Source organism: Prinia subflava, chromosome Z, assembly GCF_021018805.1.
Source record: "Prinia subflava isolate CZ2003 ecotype Zambia chromosome Z, Cam_Psub_1.2, whole genome shotgun sequence".
Lineage (NCBI taxonomy): Eukaryota > Metazoa > Chordata > Aves > Passeriformes > Cisticolidae > Prinia > Prinia subflava.
In genome coordinates, this window is record NC_086283.1 from 64,788,023 (window position 1) to 64,806,284 (window position 18,262).

Here is an 18,262-nt window from a genome sequence, read left to right on the forward strand (position 1 = left end):
AAGCAAATAATGCAAACAAGCCACTTCCATCTGGGGAAAAAATGGAGTGAGAAAAACATAAGACAGAGTGCTTTGATGTTATCCAGAAGGCTTGGGGATGGAATCTCTTTCAACAGAAGATGCTATCACTGCTCTGTGTCCCATCAGTGGAAAAAAAGTAGGAATATTTCTTCATCCAAAAGCAATGTCTGCTTTTCCAACAGACATTTGGCTAAAAGGAAACTCTGACTGTTAGTTTTCTTCCAAATAGCCCTTCACCACTAGCGAAAATGAAAAACTTTCTTTTGCTTTCTCTTCATCTTGATATGCCATCTTCTTGCTTACTTTGAAATAAACAGAGTCAACTGGAGAGCCCACACCGGGTATGACCCTGTGAGGAGCTTTGATGACAAATAGGCTTTGGTTGCACTGACAAGCCTCTCCCAGAACCTCCATTTACACTTCTGACTGGAGCCTCCATTTAACCTGTCTGTGCCTTCAGTCTCTGCTTAGGTACACCACAGGTACACTTGCCCCTATAGTGCCTGAATTATTGTTTGGGTTCACCCGCCTCTGGTGCCAGGTGACAGCACTGTGTAGCTAAGGTCACTGCCTGGCCTGCCTAGTGGCTGCTCTCTTCAAACCTTCTTTTGGGAAACAGCCTCTTCTTGTTGCCACCTGATCTTCCCATGGTGAAAAGACACCTCCTAAAAGAGTCCCACCTGTCCTTACAAATAGGACTGTAACTTCTGCCTCTGGAAGCTCTCCTTAATAACAATTCTTAAATGGTTCTCTGATTTGCCACATCCAGTAACACCTAACAGGTTTGTAAATGGTGGTAGTGAGTAGCTCAATTTAGCATAATAAAAATGCAAATGGGAAACAAGATAAAATATTCCCCGACCATCTCCAAGTATGCAATATGAATTAGAGTGAGAACATACCAAAATTTTTGATGAATCCTGAAAACAGCCACCTCATTCGTGATGCATTACATACATACCCAAGATTCATACTGATTGGATCCTGGGCGAAGGGCAATGAAAAGGACTAAGAATTAGATCTTTGCTGCCATACTCACTGAATGGACTCCTCTTACATTTTTCTACTTTCTTGGTCTCAAGGACAAAGGGTGTCTCAAAACAGTCAGATACAACAGGAAGTGTTTGGTACTGTCTTATCAGCATTGAAAAATTGTTATCCTGAGACTTGAAACAGCGAGTACTCCTCTTGCTCTGTGCCTGTCCTGATCCTCTGCTCCATGATACAAATGGCTACCTTTGAGCTTAAACATGGATTTGGGGTGATATTCTGGCTTTCCTCTGAACTGGTCAATACCAAATATTTATTTAAAAAACAAAATTTATTTACCTCAATGTGGTTGGGGGCTGTATGTTCCAAATTTTACAGATTCTGTCAGGTCTATGCACAAATACTGATTTTGGAGCATAATTTCACATCCTGTATCTGCTACATTTTGCATCAGTGTTTTTCTGTAAGGTATGGTAATGATTTAAAATTTTATACCAGCAGGTACAATCATAATATCTTTCAATTTCTGCCATTCCTAAATATTACAGACCATTTCAAGGCTCTTGAAATCCAAATTCTGCCAAGGTCTTTTGTTGTTCTTACCTGATCTTTTGCCACCTTCAAAAGCATCCAAAGATCTTGCCAGCTCTGGACTAAATTGATCAGGATATGATCAACAGGTTAGCTATATTGTTTCCAACACTAGTAATTTAGTTAGTACATTCCATGAGACAGACATATATTAATTTGTTGCCACTTGCCAATAAATGCTATTTAGGTTTACTGTGATCTTAGAATGATTCTACATTGAAATCAGGAGATAAAACATGGTCTCAAATGGTAGGTGAGTCCTAACTAAAAAAACATTTTCCTCATGTGAGGTTATTAAAGACTTTATAATGAAATAGTGTAGCTAAATTCTTTAATGGTAAATTAATGCATGACTATAGCAAGAGCACATATATTTTAACATGTTCTCACACTTACCTGAACAGAAATTTCCCAAGGTTATCTCAGGAAAGAAAAACAACCAACCCTCCCCCTGCCCTCCACCCTCCCCAGGAAAAAGAAAAGGAAAAAAAAAAAAGAGGAAGAGGAAGGAAAAAACCCCCCAGTTGCTGGCCACACAGTTATTTCAGTCTAAACAAAACAGTTTTTTGATAAATACAGGTTTTAGTAGCTTAGCAAAACAATTTCTTGCTTTTCATTTTTTTGCAATACATCAGGTGCCTTAGTGGAAGACACAGAATGGTAGATCACAATATGTAATTATTACTTTGGGTCCCTTAAAGGAACTGGTTTAGTCAGAGAAAGCATCTACATCCATTTCTCTCCTGAAGTGATCAGCAAAGATGCAGCTTGTATTTCTGACTGTCGGTGCAGTAAGCAGTTAGTTTAGTGGAGCAGCCATACTCTAACAGGAGTTGCCAGCCTGTACACAGTGCATGGTAGACCCGAGAGGGGTTGGACCATGGCAGTCCATGGTTGAGCTTTCCAGAAGTCTGCTCTACTACACTACTGTACTAATCCAAAGCAAAAAGGTGGAGAAAGTTACCTTTTTAAATCCAGTTTGTGCAGTGACTTACTATTTTGTTGGACCACAACAGTTGAGCCAGTAAAATTGCAGTGAATTGCAAGGTTTAATAAGGACTGCTATTTCTTGAGCTACGGTCTCTAGTTGAAAGCCTCGTGTTGTCAGGCTGGAGCAAAGTTAAATGACGTAGTCAATGACTACCCTGCTAAGAAATCTCTTAGGGTTTTTTTCCAGGAAACTAAACAAAGAAGTTCCTACTAGACGTGGTACTATATTACTATATAGTATTCTCAGAAATCCAACATCTCTGGTTACATAAACATTACACGTTACAAAGAACTGGAGTTTTAGTAGGAGATTTACCTGAAAAACAACAATGTATTGAATTATTCTGAGTTAACAGGCGCTATGTAAAATGGATAATAGGTCCTCATTGACTAGAGAGAAGCTTAGAAGAGCTTTTAGCTGCCAAATATTGATTTATACTATAAACACTCAAAACCATGGAATTAAAATTACAACTCCCCAAACAGAAAAACAGATAATTTGTTTTTGTTTTGTTTTCATAGTGTAAGCAAGTGTCAGGTCAGCAATATGGACAACAACAATATCAATAAGAGAAAAATATGTAGGTGTTAGTTTCTTTAAACTTGATACAATAACATTAAAGTCAAGTAATTTTTAGGAAATTACGGTGTTGCTAAAACCAGATAAACATTGTTTAAAATAAACCAGATTGACTAATTGCATCTGTCTACTCATATTTGTATGTTGAGCAGACAAAATATCGTGCACCCAGGCCCTGATGCTATAATTGGATTGTGCATACAGATCTCTGTTCTTCCTCGACATTCTATTTAATTAAATTACACTATATACCTCTTTAAGGCCATCATTGAATTTATGTGTCTGTATACAAGAGGCAGCTGGAAACAACACATTAATTCAACACAATCACACCTAATTTATAGACAGCACAACTCCACAGACTTCCCTAAAGTTGAAAAAAACCCATGAATTTTGACATAGATCAGGAAGAATACAGTTTAAATTACTGAGAAAAAGGGAAAAAGCATCAGACATAACCAATCAGAGAAGTGAGCAGAAAATAATAAATAGAATAAGCAAACCAATTAAAAACAAACAAACAAACCCACAAATGAATAAAACCTCCAAACCCCAAACAAACAAAAAACCACTAAAACTGTGACAGGTGAAGTAGGAATACAGCTCCCAAACCCCAAGTTTACTTCCTAGAAGTGTTTTCCCTCACATTATCTTTATGTCTCTCTCTCCCCTTCACTCCTTGCCTCCCAGGAAGGGAATGATCAAAGTTTTCTTCCTTTCTGTTGTTCCCTGTTTGTGTTAGCAACCAGCTCACAGGCCTTATCACAAAGGATTTATTTTCTTTTTCTATTATAACAATCTATCAAAATTCCTATTGGCTTTGTGAATTGCAGTTGAAAGTTAATTTAAAAGCATTCTTCAATGGCAGCAAAGTCTAGATTACTGGCAAAACACACTTCTTTCTATTTTTATAGTGTGCAGAGCAATTACAGGAGAACCCTTATAGTATTTTTAAATTACATTGTATATTTAACTTGTAACAAGAAACATGTGTGCTAAGGGATGAAACTGTATGTCATTTTTCACAATCTGACCTCTAAAGAAAAGTTCTTTCAAAGGACTCAAAATTCTTAATTTTTAGATTTATACATGTATAAAAATTAATTATTTACATATATAAGTACATATTCCAATACACTGGAAATATTGAATATATTAGTATATTCTCATATTAGCATATCTAAAATAGATACATCTATATTCTCAATTCCTTTTTTCATAATAACTGGTTCAAACATAATAATTTCTGAGTCTGCTGTTATGTCTAAAATTTATTTTTGAGCCTTATGTTAAGACTAAATTTCATTTTTTCCAAACAACTACTTCCCAAAATAGTTCTTTGTGAACTACTTCTTTGATCATGTTGATTTGTCTTGTTCCTGTAGTCTGTGGGGGAACAGAAAAGCAAACTTCTAGATACTCCTGTATTCTTAAGAGTGAAGTCTGCTAGACTCACAGGACATTCAAGAATTGTACTGTGACTGTCATCCATTTGATTGAGGCTACACTTTTCTTTAACAGTGTAGCCCAGAAAAGGAGTTAGCTCAGGGAAGTCCACCCAACACAGGACATAACCAGAGGAACACAATTTCTTGCAACTTCATGAAACGCAGATGTCTCTATCAGGCATTTCCAGGGTACCTCCTGCCCTTGGACACTCACTTCTAGGGAGCAGGATGTAGATGCAGGTCACTTGAACTGCACACAGGCATGAGCATGTCGCAGGACCTTGCCTGGTGTCACTCAGCTTCCTGCTCCACTCTCCAGTCAGGGGATAGGATATCTGTCCACTGTCCCACCTATGGATATCGGAGACACCAGCTTGAGTTGTTATGTTCTTGTTCAGTAATTGCACCTAGAGGATGTGGATGTCTGAAACTCTGCTATGGGAAACCTGAGGTCGAGATGGTGAGGAAATCTGGTGTGACTGTGTGAAGGGGCCTTGGTCAGGTGGTGCAAGAGTGACTGCCCTGAGTGGCTCCTGGTCAGGTAGGGAAGTCTTCTTAAAATATGGCTCAGCGGGTTTACAAACTCACATTAACCCAGCCTTAAAAGGGGGCTGACCACCTTTTAACAGCGCAACAGCCAGCACTGTTGGCTGCGCCACGCAGAGAGACAGCTTGACCAGCATCCAGCGTGGGGCTGGTACCTGAGCCCGGTCTGGTGACACGGCATGACAGCTGGCTTTCTCCCTCTGTCCTGGCTGCCTCGGGTGCTCTGTGGGACCCGAAGTGCAGGAGGACACTGGGGCCCTCAAGGGATGGCAAAGTCCCTGACCTGTGGTTGCCGCCCTGATCCCTGCAGCGGTAGAGGAGTGGATGGACAATGTAATCTTGGCTTGTACTAGCAATAGTGTGGCCAAGAGCACCCGGGCAGTGACCATCCCCCTGCACTGGGCACTGGTGAGACTGCCTCAAGTCCTGCTTTCAATTCCGAGCAGGAAAGACACTGGGGTTCTGGAGGGAACCCAGAGAAGGAAAACGTAACTGAGGAAAGGTTTGGAGCACAAGTGTGATGAAGAGCAGCTGAGGGAGCTGGGGTTTAGCCTGGAGAAAAGGAGGCTCAGGGGAGACCTTACTACTCCCTACGACTGCCTGAAAGGGGGTGTAGCCAGGTCGGGGTCAGCCTCTTCCTCCGGGCAACCAGGGACAGAACAAGAGGAAATGGCCTCAAGCTGTGCAAGGGGTGGACATTAGGAGGAATATTTTTCACAGAAGGGGTAATTAAAGTTTAGAATGGGCTGCCCAGGGAAACAGTAGAGTCACCGTCCCTGGAGGTGTTTCAACGACGGACTGGACGTAGTGCGATGGTCTAGTTGACTTGGTGTTCGGTCACAGGTTGGACTCGAAGACCCCGGAGTCTTTTCCAACTCAAGTGACCTCAAGCTCAGTGATCGATGCCGTGTTCCCATGCCCCGGAGCGGGCGACGGACGCCGCGGCACGGCACGACCGCGCCCCACAGCGGCGGCACCTCCTCACTGCGCAGGCGCCGCGGGAGGAGAGGCGGCGGCGGGGAGAGGGGCGCGGGCCCTCGGTGCGCCTGCGCCGCGCTCCGCCGCGGGGCGGCCCCGCCCGCGGGCGCTCCCCGCCCGCCCCGCCGGGCCGTGCTCGGGGCTGCCGCTCCGCCGCCGGGACCGCGCTGAGGGGCGGGCGGCGGCTGTTGGACGCGGCGAGCGCCCCGAGGGTTCCACCTGGTGCCGCCTGGGGCGTGGCGGGGCGGTGACCAGCACGTACCGGCTCCTTCTTCCTCGGAGCAGCGGGGGTGGAGAGAGAGGGGCTGGGGGAGGTCCTCTCCGCCCCCGTCGGAGGGAGCGGAGCGAAGCGAAGCGAGGGGAAAGGTGGGTGTCGGAGGGGGGCCGGGTTTCGGAGGGGCCGGGCTTGGGGTGGGGATATTCCCGAGGGCTGCCTCGCCAGGTACTTGTGGAAGAAGGAAGCTGGCGGCCGTCCCCGACCTGAAGCTGAGGGGCCGGGCGCTCCCGCGGGGAACTTTGTGGTACTCAGGGCGTGCGGCTCTCGCTTCCGTTCCCTTCCTCTTTCTTCTTCTCTCTTTTTCTCCCAGCTCGGCCGGAGTTGCGTTTTCCCCGCGGCCGTGGCCAGGGCCGGTTTCCCGCCCCGTGGGGGCTGTGGCCCCGCGCCCGGCTTCGGGCCGGGATGCGCCGGGAAGCGGCGCTCGGCGGGGCCGGGCGCGCTCCCGTCCCTCCGCGGGGCGGAGTGGCGGCCGCCGCTCGGGGCCTGCGCTTGCCCGGCTTTTAAACTTTATTACAGGCTTACCCCTGTTAAGGTGGTAAAAAAATCTTTTGGTGCGCGGGTTTCTTAGCGGTGGGTCGCGATGGGTTTTTGAGTCATTTGTGGTTTCACGTGGTAGTTGAAGTTTAGTACCCCAAGTCTGAGGGGTGCTTGTCTGTAGCAGAGAAAACGTGGAGCCACTGCTGTTTCCCTTGTCGCTGGTGCCTGGTGGAAGTGCATATGTGGAAGCAAACTGATTGACATCTATTCTGCAGGGTTAATCAATAATCAGAATGGTTATTCGTGCAATGCATTTTTATAGACCTTACTGAAAGCCTTAACTATGCAGCAGATTGTTACAGGGATGAAGTTTCTACAGGATTGTCGCCCTCAGAAGATAAAAATTTTTTTAGCAAGTCTGAAGTATTGTGCTCCCAGTGCTGGGATAGTTTGATGGTAGCTGTCTGTATGTCTTGATAAAGTTTCTCAACTTGAAACTAAGTAATAAACCCAAGTTTATTAAGTGTACTGCCAACTTCCCTCATTACTTTTTAAGTGAAAATGTGATTGCTGATATTTTTCCTTTACCTATTGATATTTCAAAATCCAAAGTATGGGAAATTTGGTCATGGTGGGAAATTCAACTCTCCCAGGAAGCAAACCATGCCTAAGGTTTATTTTTTTTCATCATAACTGTATACAGAGGTGAAAATAGAAATGTTCACTGAAGTCAGCACTTCTAACTTCATGCAAAGATGTAGATGTTGCACCAACTTAAACTTGCATCCTGCCACTCAGTGACATGTAAAACCTTTGCTGTTCTTAAAATCTAGGTATTCTTACACTGAAGTTATGAGGGCTTCTTTTTTTTCCTTGTGATTCAAAAAACTTCCTGATGTCTTTTAACACACTGTTGTAGTAGAAGCCTTTATAGGGAGACATGTTGATGGTAACAGTATTGTATAAATGCTGATTAATCAAGCAGTTAATAGTCTTAAGAAGTATCTTTTTGAAGAATTTAATTTAAAATATGTACTGTGTAATTCTGCTATGATCAGCATTTTTTCATATTTGTTTTAAAACTGCATGTTGCAAAATTTCAAGAGAAAATTAAGAAAAGTCTCACTGGAGTGAGAATCTTTTTTATTAATCTGTCAAAGGTGCTTATGACGGAACTTGTAATTTAGTTTTTCCTTTGTTCTGTTTGAGACTACAGGCTTGTTGTTTTTTTCCTTTAGTTGTGGAATTGCTATCTAGTGTGGGTGTATGGTTCCTATGCTGTCATACAACTAGTATGATGCATCTCTTTTGTCAAGTATTTTTAAAAAATTTTTGTAAAGGTTTTGTTAAGCACAGTAAAACAAAGATTATAGACATATTAAAGGTGCATCAAATGAGTGTTTTTAAAGAAATTTTTGAAGTAGAGCCTTTATGTGTTTCAGTGAAGATACAGGTGGTTGGTCTGCAGGTGTGAGTATGCTCTGAGATGCTAAGTGCTGCCTGTGACAGTTTTAGAGGTTTTGGGTGATTTGGGGGTGTGTTTTTTTTGTTAGATGCTAAATACCTTCTGAGAATTGAATGTCATTAGTTGAGCTCCAAACTGTTGAAAATGCAAGCTGTAGATGTTGGTTAAAACTGCCCTAGCAAACTTAAAGTAAAACAAAATCTTTCATAAGCCATCTTGTGACTTTTTATTTTCAAGAGCATTTAATCAGAAAAAAAAAAAGTAAAAGAAGAAAAATTGCATTTTCTTGCCTCTTTAATACAGAAATGAAATAAGGCATCAGTTTATTTCTGTGGAATGCTGAGGCTCTTTTAGATGCAAACCTTTTATTTAATGAGGGTGAGAATATGTAAAAGTAAACACAGAAAAATAATTTTTAGTTCGATCAGAAAACTTCTTTAGAAAGCTGTGAGAATTCCAGTTTTATGGCAAAGAAATTGGCTCTTTATTTAAGCTTATTATGTTAGCAGGAAAATGTGACTCAAGTTAAACTGAGTTAAAATTCAAAGAAACCAGAATGGTGTGAACTGTAATTTTTTATTGGCTATCAAAAGCAGACATGTATGTAGAACTATGGGTGTTTATAGTTGAGGTTAGTGGCCTCCTTGTGGGTTAGTAAGAAGCCAACTCAGGAACAACACTTAACACAGCAGCTGTATTTTATTTTCAAATTAAGTTCTGTCATTCTGGTACCAGATTAAATCTTCAGGTAACAAGACATTGGAATTCTGGAAGATAATCCTCAAACTTTTAAAGAGTCATCAACCACTTCTTTGTTATTATCCATAGATTTCTGACTCAGAAGCCATTTTTTTAAAAAAAGTTACATTCTACATTGAATTACATAGTTTACTTTTTCCTGTGGTTGCTTCATGAATGCCTGTTTTTAACCCACTTTGAGTTATGTGCTTGTGGAAAACGTGTAGTATAGCCTAGTATGAATGAAGTTGTCTCTTCTTCTGAGCTTGCTGTTTGTCCCCAATCTTCTTTACTACTACTATCTGATATAATCAGAAATGGAAATCATCTGTCACAATCAGAAACATGAAAATAGCAAAATATAAATAACTCTGTTAGTTTTCCTAGCAGTTGTCAAGTTGCTGTTCATTTGATTTGGTCTGTAGTGAAGACAATTAATCTGCTTTGTGCGCCCTATCTGGGGAGATGACCAGTTGATTCGAGTTCTACCAGGGAGTATTTTCAGGTTTTCTGCTGAACTAATCCTGTGTTAAGTGATAAGCACAAGTATGTGTTTGTCAACTTTCTTTTAAAGGATATCCTGATTTAAAAAATCTTGTGTCAAAACATGAGGATGGGAGTTAGTTATATCATAAAATTTTGCCTGCAGCTGTTTCAAGGTACAGTTCTTAATTCTTTTGCACCATTTAACTGTTGCACGTAATTGCACTCTTATTTCTGGTTATCCTGCTTTTGACCATTGTATATATTTTGTACTTTTAGTTTTGTTTGATGCTGCCTATTTTTAATGAAAGACTATATTTAAGACTTTTTTTTTCTTTTCCATTTCAGCATGTGAAAATTGTGCCTGTTTCTTCAGATCTGTGGACGTGAGTTTTACACTGGAGGTAGAGGCATCATTTTTGACACGCTTTGCAGAGTGGGTAGGTGAAAAAGTATTTTGTCTGCTCCTGTTGATACCACTCTTTCCTGCTCTTGCTGTTTCCCTCTTGGCTGAAGTTGCTCAAACTCAGGTCTGCTGCCAAAAGAGCAGCACTATCCTCAACAGTGCATTTCCGCACCTCCCTCATAGTGTAGCCATATGTGAACTGCATGGTTAAATGTATTATTCCAGTACCATGCTGTCTTGCAGTTGTTAGTCACTGCAGTGAGAACTGTGAAAACACAAGGGTGAGGAATGACATGACTGCTTTTGCTCGTTGCAGCCATAGATCAGCTTAAACTGACCAGGAAACCACACCCTGAATTTCTGGTGAAAGCCAATGGAATGAGTGCTCATATGATTCAATAAACCAACCATTATCTCTGCAATTAACTTACTTAATCGTGCTGAACTTCTAGTAATTTAACTTGTTGCCATTCTTATTCATTAAAAGACATGGTGTATTACAATGGCATTTAAAGTCAAGGAGAAGGTAAATCGTTCTTTCTGCACAGTGAACAGTAGAAGCACAGGAATCAGAATTGTGTTTTCATATGTACACTCTGTGAAAGTGTGTGTACTTCACACAAGTGCACAAGTGTATGGTGGGCTCAGTGCTGTCTGTTAGGATCTTGCCATTTAAATGAGACAATTACTGTTTTCTTGGAAGGTGGATTGCATTAGTTGCTGCATTATGAGGATGATCCAAAACCAGTTCACATATAGGCAGAAATCAAGTCTTACCATGTCTTCTGCTTTGAGTGGTACCAGACCATATGGCAAAATTGGGGAATAGTAACCCTTTCCATGTCTGTAGGTTGCACAGTAGCTACAACTAAAGTGGCACGTGAGAAGGATGTGACAAGATTTTAGAATATTTCTCCAGCTTTTGATCCAGCTTACTAGGTGGTTCCTAGACTGCACTACTTTGGAAAGACAGTAAACATTTTTAAAGCAAGAATTGAAGGTACATTTTTGCACGTGTCCAGAGCGATAATACGCTTTAAGGGCTGCATTGAATGTGTAAATTATGCTTCAACACTTTGAGATACAGACTATCCTGTCTTAAAGTTCTTTTCCAAACTAAGTGATTCTATGATTCTGTATGTCCTCAGGCTTTTAACCGTAGAGTTTTCTAGGCTCAAAACAAATATTGTTTGGCAGTCAGCATGAAATGCATGATAGTGCAGTGATCCCTAAAACCACTGAAAATGAAAAAATAGCATCCAAGTATTTTATTGACTTGTAACATTAAGAGGTGACGTAGTTTAATTAATAAATTACATGTAATCCCTCCTGGTATTTTTAGGCTTTCTTAGTCTTCCTGATTTTGCTAAGGTTAATTAGGATTTTGTTTCTCTAATTTTTTTTCCATTTCTGTAGGTTTTTTGCTGGTTCACTTCCTCATTTTATTACACTCGATACTGAATTCATTTTCTCACACTTTTGATTTGTCAGTTCCTATTTTCTAGTCTCTACTTTGTCTTCCTTTGGTCCATGCATACAGACAACCTGTTTGTTCTGATCTTGTGTTTCCAGGAAAACTACCTGAGCTTCACATCTGTTCCTTCCCCTTCATCTGTTATCTGTCCTTTCCCAAAACACAATCAATGCTGAAGTAATTAATGTGAAGTTATTCAGTGCACAGTATATGGCTTTGGATATGGTGGAGGTTGTAGTGCAAAACTTAGTTTCTGTGGAGGAAACTTCTTGAACTCAAAAGTAGGTGATATGCTTGTTTTTTGTTTGATTTCTGTCAGTGCTACAAACTTTTTCTGTGTGTAAAAGAACCTGGTAGAGACACTTGAGTTATCTTAATTGTCATTAGTTTTTAGAAATTAGAAATTCTGTCACAGAAGATTCTCTTTCTATATAATTTTCTTCTACTTTGTACAACCCTGCTTGTAAATGTGAATTTCTAAAATAGAAAACAAATGTATGGAAGTAAAATTAAGTGCTTTAAAATTGTGAAAGTAACTTGAAAGTAACTCTTCATTGCTGAATCTTTCCTGCAGTTCTCCATAGCATACTGTCTTGTAGGGAAATCAGTTTGCTAATGGTAATTTTTTTCTTGCCATCACGTAAAATAAGTTTCAGCTGTATATGTGTGTATTTATATGTATGTACAGTAATGGGACTTCTATGTAAATAAAAAGGTCACTCTGTACTGTTCATCTGTAGGATCTGCTCTATATAGCTTGGTTTTGGTGTATAATGGTTGCTGTCTGTAGGGCTGGGGATTGAACAATAAATGCAGTCTTTGGTGTAGAATACTTAAGTAACAACATTATAATTCATGAGAAATTTTTTATTTTTATGAACTTTATTTTGGACAGGTAGGGTTCATCTATTTTGTACAAAATCGATATTTTTAGTGCATGTGTGTAACAAGTGTAGCCCAGTGTGTTGTGAAGGATGTTATGTTCTCTCAGAGGAGCTATTTATTGTGGTACTGGTTGCCATTTCGGTGTGTACCTTAAATATAAGGAGAGCAACTCAGAATACACACACAAAAAGTAGTGTCTCAGCAGGGTGTGGGGTTCTCAAAGCATGTAATCCAAAGACTAGATTTGAACTGTCCTAGACTGGAAAGTGTTAGTCATTCAATTTTCATCCAAACGGTGAAATTTAAAACTATAGTCTTTCCAAAGGTGACTTGGAACTTGTTTAATAACTAGTGTTTTGTAAGGCACAGAGAGTGCATGGATTTAATTATTGATAAAATTCAGGAGTTGTATTTGCTTCATAGGTTTTCTTCTCAAAGTCATGTTTCTTGCATAACTGATTGTATCTTTTACTGTTAGATCACTTCACAGTATACTTTAATCAGAGAATTTTTTTTTTTACCAGCTAACTTGTGTGTTCCACTGAGAGGTGGAAGAAATGAAGAATATTAGAGGATAGATTATTGTGAAGTAAAACTGAAAAGTTCATGTTGTGTGACTGATGTAATATTTAGGTGAAGGAGTGAGCAAAGAGAAGAACTTGTCCTTGTCCACATATACTGAAAAGATGAAGCATTAATTTCAACAAAAATTTCCGGGTATTTTCTGGATATGGGGAGAATGTAAATAAAAGTAGGGGTTTATTGCTGCTATGCTATCTCCTGAGTCTGCCAGCAGGCTGAGACTGACTTTCCCCTCATTTATGCAACTAGTGTATTAATATGGAAGATTTCATCTAAAGAATGATCCTTACAAGGGCTAGTTTATTAAGGTTTTTCCAAAAGATGAAGTGAAGGTGAGCCAGAGAAACACAGACCACTACATAAGAGAGTTTCTTAGAGTGAGAAACTGATAAGAAACATTGTGAGAAAGCAGAGAGGAAACCAAATACACATGAAACAGAAAGGATAAGAACTGTGGGGTTCATAGGTGTGACCGTGTTTTCCTTGCATACAACACTGAACTCCCAGAAAGCATTAAGGAGTAATTAAAATTCAACTTATGAATAGAAATATTGAATCTATTATTGATTGTGAGGCAAATCTTTCACCTGCTAGAATAAGAGCTTATTCAATTCATTTATGTGATACACATCATCAAATAGACTTTTATTTCTTTCCAACTTCTTTACTTTAAGTGTGCAATTTTTAGAGCTTTTAGTCCTAGATTTAAATGATTCTTTGTGCATGTGAATTTTCCTTTTAAAAAAAGGTAAAAATTCTTCTCTTTTTGATGAAATCTTTAATTGTGAAGCAGAAAATTCAATAGTCAAAAACCATACAGTCAAGAGCATATGTGTTTAGAGTGTCACAGTTAAGTTGAAACTGGAAAGATTTTTTTGAAACTCTTTCTAAGACTCTGAAAATTTGTAAGTTAGATAAAGTAGTTTTATGCTTTTAAATTAAATGTTTGATCAATTAAGAGTCAAGTCTTTGTGGTATCTTCCTATGAGTCTATGATGGTTTTTGGGTACACTGGAAATGAGTTTCCTCCCCCTCAATATTATTTTTTAAAACTAAACTGTGTATATTTAGTTCTGTAGAAAATAGGAATCAAAGTACCAAGAGTAGATGTCTTTTGTGCTGCAAGGTAGAGCTGCTGATAAACACTGTATCCTGGATTTTTTCTGTTTTCAGAAGCAACTAGAGTTAAGAATGAATGCTAAAAGAGATGCTTCAGATAGCAATTTTCTAGAAATTTTGACTACTATTGTGATCCAGCTAGTTGTTTTCTTTCTCTTTCTTCATGCTGTGCAAGGTAAACTATTTCCTTTGCAAGAGAAAAGAAAATAATCCACAGTTCATCACATTTTAACTTTTATCAGTGTTTCTTTGTTTAAGCTGTTTACCATTACCTGTGTGTAATTTGCTAACATCTTTCAATCTTTTTTTTCAATTCTTTTTTAATACATGTTATTTCATAGCATAAGAGTTGTTACAGATCTCTCAGCAACTGATTTAAATGGAAGAATCTCTTTTATAGGCTTTCACACACACTAGTTCTTTTGTTAAAACCCCTCCTGGGTTTTGCTGTTACCATGTTGTTCGGCGTTAGTGTCGTGGTTTTGTTCTGTTTCTTTCAGCTCTACTTTTTTCTTGATTTTAACCTTTAATAATAAATTATAAACCAGATTTTCCAGTTATGGTACTTTATAAGGCTGTGTAAATTTTCTTCTGACTAAGTTCAAGAGAGACAGCTTACTGGTGGTTTATTTGGGATCCTGGATGTTTAGAGCATGATTTGTGCATAGTAAAGTATAAACTGATACAAAAACCTATACTGTGTGGCCTTGTATAGATACATTTATAACTAAGGATTAAATCTTTAAATTTAAAACCAAGTATCTTGATCTATACAGCACTTCATTCTATATAGTGTTTATTTGCATATATGTTCCCAAATTCACTTGCTTTTTAAGAGTTAGAATGAAGACTTTTAGTGAGGATTGTGTTGAGTATTCTAATGATGATTTGAAAAGGATATATATGTGAAAGGAATATATTGCAAGTAAAATTTACTTAAGTAACTTAAGTAAATTTTCTTCACAAAAAACCTGTGTTAACTGCTGAGGAAAACTTAATCTTCACATATTTAAGGCTTAAGCTAGTTAGCATAGATACCAATCTTTGTTTTTAGTAAAGTTTGTATTTATACTGTCAGAAAACAATATTATTGGAAATGGTAAATGAATGATATCACAAAGAAGAGTAGTCATTGATGACAGTTTCAAAGAAAGTTCTGCCTCTGTGTCGTGAAACCGGCTGGATCTCTGGAATATTCAAAATGGTACATAGCTTATTGTCCTTTTGGATGAGCTTAAAGCCTTCACACTAAGTAGAAGTATTTCTGACTTTAAGAATGAAAATGCATATTTTATATGTATTAAAAACCTCAGGTTGTCAGTCTTAGTTTTACAGCTCTTGATAATTACATGCTCGAGGCTGCTTTTGCATATTTTGCATCTTCAAGAGGAAAATGTTATTTCCTTATGTTCTTGCCCTGTATCTAGCATAAATACAAAGTACATGATGTTTTTTCTCTTAATGTTTTAATTACTGTTACATAACTCTTTGAAAGTGTGCAGTACGTTGTTACCAGTACGGGAGGGAGCTTCAGTAGCAGACAGCAGAGGCAGTGGAGGAGGCTGTGTTGCTGGCAGAGCCAGTGAGCATTCAAGCCTGCGGAAGAGCAGCTATCAGTGCTAAGGGAGTGCTTCTAGGGTGACTGGAGATCAGCAGCTTGAGCCTGTCTTTGGGGGTGAGGGTTTATAGCGGAGGAAAGAAGGCTTGCTTGTTTCTGATCATTGCCTAATTTCCTTCTTCTTCAGCTTACTGAAATGGTAGGCCTCATCTGTGTAAGTCAGTTTATTTTTAATACAAATACATGGTTTTGAAGTTTCCCATAATTTGGCTCCACTTTCCTTGAAATCTTTTTGGTTTAGCGCTGACAGCATTGTACTTCACATCAAATCCTCATTTTGGAAGTAGGAGCTGCATCTACTTTGCAAACATGAAAGAGGAAGAAAGAGTAAATGAATATAGCAATTATCTAGAGACATGCTGCAGAAGTAGAAGATAATGGAAATTTTTACTCTTCTCATGACCCTTAGCTTTTGTTTTCACAGTTGGATTCTATAGAAAATAACAGAGTTTGCAGTAGAACAGTTACTTTAAATATAACTATGGTTTATCACTGGTATATCTTGAAGGTGTCATGTTTTGAAATTTGTCCTTTTGGGACAATTTTCAAGTAATTAATGTGTTTTGTCATGCAGAATCTTGTAGAAAAATGTATGGTTTTAAGTTGCATGCGTGGAGAGAGAGCCTTTTTGAAAGAATTATTTTCCCTTAAAATTGCCCATGCTCTTTTGTCATAGTGAAACCTATTATCATCTTCCTTATTGTTGACTTAATAATAGCATAAAAAGATGACAAGCTAAATTCTAGGAAAACCAGCAATATCTGAAACTATTGCATTTCTAATTAATTGAATTGTACTGAAGAATTTGTGACATCTAGAAAGTAAGAGAGGAAGAAAATACTGCAGTTGAAAGCTGAGGGAAGGGTAATAAGGGTGTTACTTACAGTTTATCTAAAAATTAAAAGATTGTTTATAGGATTTGGTGATTCCAGAAGTAATGCTAGATAGATACCTGTCATAGTGTTGACACATGGACACATTCTAAAGAAGGATTTTGCAGTACTAGACTTATCCTTTTGTTTCCAACTATCTGTGACTTACAAAGATTTTAGAAACCTAGAGCTGCTGACTTTCAGATGTTTGTTTTATGTTTTACTATAAATGCAGTGGGGTTTATCCTGGAATTGCAGAATCATTAGCATAAATTACTATTAGAATTTTAAAAATTGTAGAACAGCTGAAGTAATTTCAAGACAGGAACCTGTTGCTGTAGTCAGTTGTGTACTATGCCTTATTTAGTCAGGAAGTTGATCTGGTAGGTACAGAATACTTTGTTTCATTAACCTGTCACTGAGTGCCACACTTTGTGGTGGCTTCTTTTTGGACTGTTTACTCTGTGCTATAGATGTTACCTTTTTTAAAAGAAAGGTCCAAAAGTGAACTAAGCTTTTTAAGTGACTGGTTTCTAGTTCTGACTCAATAATATGAGGAAAGAATAAACTTAATCTAGCTATAGCTGTTGTATTGTTCTTGTCTTACTGGTCACCAAGCAATAATCGCCAAAAAATGCAAAAATGCTGCCTTGAAGTAGGAGAGGTAGAAAGTCTTACCGTGTAAAAGAGGAATCTTAAGATGTTAGGAGATGATCAGTGTGTTGGGGATGATGGAATTAGTGCAGGAATAGAGGAGGATGTTGCAGCCTTGGTTTGGTAGCTGTCCTTGTTTTGAACAATTCCATTTACCTTGTTTACCACAGTCTGAAAGACAGAATATTCGCTGTATAATTAGTACAGTCCTGGCACTCAGAAGGCAGGTGCTGCTTTCTGTGAGGTAGGCTTTGTGCTGGAAGAAGTGTTTATCAGGGAAGGGGTCGGCAGCAGGGTTACTTGCCCTGTAAGGTTACTGGAGCCTGCCTGCTCACTTTCACTGTGCAGCCTCACGGGGAGCTGGAGCAAGCAGCGTTCTGAGGTTACAAAGTATTTTAATAATACTTCTTTCACCTCTGTGTGGGAAAGATAGAGGTTGAACAAATGGTTTTACAGATTGAAATTTTGTAATTTCTTTGTGTATCCTATATGATCAGAGTTGTGAAACACTGAAAAAGTAAATACCATTTTTTTCATTAATCCAGAATATCTCAAACATACATATTTTGTACTTCAACTTGAACAACTGTCACGATGTCAATTTATTTTTGCAATCTTCTAGAATGTTTTTGCATTGGGTTTGTTTTTGCTTTGAGTCAGTGACTGAGAAGACTTATCATTTATAAGCTGGTTAAACAAGGAGATGATGAAAAGCATCTTTTTAGTATTCTTGTACTTGAGAAGTACCTTGGTCAGCCACCTGCAAAAACAGTGGCCTTCCTAGCAGTTTTCCTATGGTAATCCTTCCAAGGGGCATGCTATAGTTAAGAAATGTGCTGTAATTGTATGGGTGGGCATATAACTTTGTATTGATACAAAAAGTTAAAAATTGGAGTAGTGTTTCAGTGGAGCATTCAGATAACAAAAAGCATAACCAAAATCTTCAGGTAAGATTATAAATTCTTCTGTAAGAAACTAAGTTTTGTAGCCAGGGCTCTAGAGTTAGCAAGCCTAGGCCAGGCTAATTATTCTACAGTGTCTTGATTTAATGTTTAATTGTTTTGTTTT

The 18,262-nt window shown here is 38.9% G+C and overlaps 1 protein-coding gene across 2 annotated transcripts in view; it reads left to right on the plus strand.

The window, feature by feature from the left end:
• The first annotated feature begins 6,200 nt into the window (after positions 1 to 6,200).
• Positions 6,201 to 18,262, plus strand: part of PTBP3 (polypyrimidine tract binding protein 3) — a 46,094-nt gene continuing 34,032 nt past the window's right edge. The window contains exons 1-2 of one of the 2 annotated variants that reach the window (XM_063421888.1): positions 6,201 to 6,510; positions 9,933 to 10,024. The gene's annotated coding sequence lies outside the window, so the exon portion shown is untranslated. Of the gene's footprint in view, positions 6,511 to 6,567; positions 6,666 to 9,932; positions 10,025 to 18,262 lie in introns of those variants that run through there. The other variant, XM_063421890.1, reaches the window with a different exon arrangement.